This window comes from Rutidosis leptorrhynchoides, chromosome 1 (genome assembly GCF_046630445.1).
Source record: "Rutidosis leptorrhynchoides isolate AG116_Rl617_1_P2 chromosome 1, CSIRO_AGI_Rlap_v1, whole genome shotgun sequence".
NCBI classification, from domain to species: domain Eukaryota; kingdom Viridiplantae; phylum Streptophyta; class Magnoliopsida; order Asterales; family Asteraceae; genus Rutidosis; species Rutidosis leptorrhynchoides.
This window is the reverse complement of record NC_092333.1, coordinates 50668897-50672794: the sequence shown is the minus strand read 5'-3', so window position 1 is coordinate 50672794 and position 3898 is coordinate 50668897.

Below are 3898 nucleotides of genomic sequence, written 5' to 3'. Positions count from 1 at the left end.
TTGGAGTCCATACTTGTATGATATTGTGTAAAAGCTGCATTCGAGAAACTTATTTTGTTGTAACATATTTGTATTGTAAACCATTATGTAATGGTCGTGTGTAAACAGGATATTTTAGATTATCATTATTTGATAATCTACGTAAAGCTTTTTAAAACCTTTATCTATGAAATAAAGGTTATGGTTTGTTTTAAAAATGAATGCAGTCTTTGAAAAACGTCTCATATAGAGGTCAAAACCTCGCAACGAAATCAATTAATATGGAACGTTTTTAATCAATAAGAACGGGACATTTCAGTTGGTATCCGAGCGTTGGTCTTAGAGAACCAAAAAATTTGCATTAGTGTGTCTTATCGAGTTTGTTAGGATGCATTAGTGATTCTGGACTTCGACCGTGTTTTCTTTAAAAATGATTGCTTAACATTTTTGTTGGAAACTATATATTTTCAACATATGAATATTATGTGATATATTAATCTCTTAACGTGTTTGATATTATGTGATAGATGTCTACCTCTAGAACAAGTCCCATTGACTCACCTAATAATAATGAAGAGTCAAATGTAAATTGGAATGATTCGTGGACTGATTCACAAGTTCCCGAAGAGGAACCGGAAGAAGAGTCGGAACCGGAAGAAGAATCGGAACCGGACGAAGAATCGGAACCGGAAGAAGAATCGGAACCGGTAGGGGAAATAATAAAACGGTTAAGTAAAAGAGAATCCTCAACCAACCGACCAAGGTTAATTATGGTCAATGGTGTTTCCGCCAAGGAAGCAAAATATTGGGAGGATTACCAATTCTCCGATGAATCGGATTCCGACGAGAATTCCAATGATGTTATAGAAATTACCCCAACTGAATTTAAAAAGGCAAAAGAAAATAATAAGGGAAAGGGCATAAAAATAGAGAAATCTAATTCCAACCCCGATGAACTTTATATGTATCGTCAACCCCCGAAGTTCTTAAGTTGTAACAATGACCCGGGAACCTCTAAACCACCAGGTTTTTCTAAACCAATGTGGACAACGACGGCTCGTATTAGGGGAACATCATATATCCCTAGAAACTTGGCAAAACAAACCAAAACCGAAGAATAAGAAACAAGCGAGTCGGAATAAGATAGTTGTATTCATGTGGTGTAATATATGTAATATAGTGTGCTTATGCTTTATGATATATGTAAAAATTGCTTGTATTAATAAGTATTTTTTTTATGAATCTAACTCTTGTCTATTTTACAGTATAAAAACACAAAATGGATAGACAACCCAATATTTTAAGAGACCTACCCGGAGACATGATTGATGAAATCTTGTCTAGAGTCGGTCAGAATTCTTCGGCACAACTATTTAAGGCGAGATCAGTTTGTAAGACATTCGAAGAACGTTCCAAGAATGCCTTGGTTTATAAAAGGCTTTCGTTCGAAAGATGGGGGATATCACATTGGGAAATCCATAAGTTACGATGTGTTTACTTTGACGCATATATTGCGGGGAACCCAAATGCTATTTTACGCAATGGGTTAAGAAATTATTTTGACTCAATATATCCGAATATTGGACTTCGTGATTTAGAAAAAGTGGCTAACATGCAACATAAAGAAGCATGTTATGCTTACGGATTAGTAATGTTCGCTTCTCACCAAAGTGAGAACAAGAACATCGGGCTACAACTATTAAACAAAACGTTTCCACAAGTGACGGAGTCGGTAATTGGGGTAAGAAATGAGGTTTTTAGATTATTACGGGACTGTTGGACATTACGTAACCCTCGTCCCTTTGACGACATTACAACACGCTGTCTTATAAACGGCCATAACGGTTATGTTGCACAAGACCAAGGATGGGAAGTAGTCCTAGTAAAACCGGAATGCATGACTTGTTTCTGGACGTATGAATTACGTGTCTTTATTGCCTTTGCTGAACGACTTGTGTACTAGCTAGAATTATCTTCACAACTATCTTGTATCAAAGTTATTGTGTGCTATATTTCAAGCTTTATGTAAAATAAGCGGTATTGTAAGTTTGTAAAATATTGTATAAAAGTTTGAACGCGAAATATTATTATAATCAGTTTTTCATATAGAATTGTAGTAGTTGAATTGTATATTAGCTACTAAGTATGAACTTAACGGGTAAGTACTACCCGAATTTAAACTTATAAAACGCTAATATGAAGAAAAAGCTTTTATAAATGAGTTCATATTATGCTACGAAATACTATTAACTACTCTTAATATTCTGTATGATTAACTTGTTCCATTTGACTATTTTGAAGGAAATGGCACCGACTACTCGACACACCGTGAATATGAATGAAGAGGAATTCCGTACTTTTCTAGCTTCAAACATAGCCGCAGTACAGGCTGCGCTACATACCAACAATAACCTTGGATCTAGCAGTACAGGAAATCGTGTAGGATGCACCTACAAAGAATTCACTGCCTGCAAACCTTTGGAATTTGATGGAACCGAAGGACCGATCGGATTGAAACGGTGGACCGAGAAGGTCGAATCGGTGTTTGCCATAAGTAAGTGTACTGAAGAGGACAAAGTGAAGTACGCTACGCATACCTTCACAGGTTCTGCGTTAACATGGTGGAATACCTATCTAGAGCAAGTGGGACAAGACGATGCGTACGCACTACCGTGGTCAGCATTCAAGCACTTGATGAACGAGAAGTACCGTCCCAGAACCGAGGTCAATAAGCTCAAGACAGAACTTAGAGGGTTACGAACCCAAGGATTTGATATTACCACGTACGAAAGACGATTCACAGAATTGTGCCTATTGTGTCCGGGAGCATTCGAAGATGAGGAAGAGAAGATCGACGCATTTGTGAAAGGATTACCGGAAAGAATCCAAGAAGATATAAGTTCACACGAGCCCGCCTCTATACAACAGGCATGTAGAATGGCTCACAAACTAGTGAACCAGATTGAAGAAAGAATTAAAGAACAGACTGCTGAAGAGGCCAATGTGAAGCAAGTCAAAAGAAAGTGGGAGGAAAACGGTGATAAGAATCACCAATACAACAACAGCAGCAATTACAACAATAATCGCAACAATTATCCCAACAATCGCAACATCAATCGCAACTACAACAAACGGCCCAACAATAACAACAACAACAGCAACAGCAACTACAACAATCATCCCAACAACAATAATAACCGCAACAACAACAACAATCAGAAGCAGCTATGCCAAAGGTGTGAAAAGTATCACTCGGGGTTCTGCACCAAATTTTGCAACAAGTGTAAAAGAAATGGTCATAGCGCGGCGAAGTGTGAGGTCTACGGACCAGGGGTTAATAGAACGAAAGGAACAAATGGTGTCGGAACGAGTAATGGCGGAGAAAGTAGTGTCGGAGCAAGTTATGCCAATGTAGTTTGTTATAAATGTGGAAAACCGGGCCACATTATTAGAAATTGCCCGAACCAGGAGAACACGAATGGACAAGGCCGCGGAAGAGTTTACAATATTAATGCGGCAGAGGCACAGGAAGACCCGGAGCTTGTTACGGGTACGTTTCTTATTGACAATAAATCTGCTTACGTTTTATTTGATTCGGGTGCGGATAGAAGCTATATGAGTAGAGATTTTTGTGCTAAATTAAGTTGTCCATTGACGCCTTTGGATAGTAAATTTTTACTCGAATTAGCAAATGGTAAATTAATTTCAGCAGATAATATATGTCAGAATCGAGAAATTAAACTGGTTAGCGAAACATTTAAGATTGATTTGATACCAGTAGAGTTAGGGAGTTTTGATGTGATAATCGGTATGGACTGGTTAAAAGAAGTGAAAGCAGAGATCGTCTATTACAAAAATGCAATTCGCATTATACGAGAAAAAGGAAAACCCTTAATGGTGTACGGAGAAAAGGGCAACA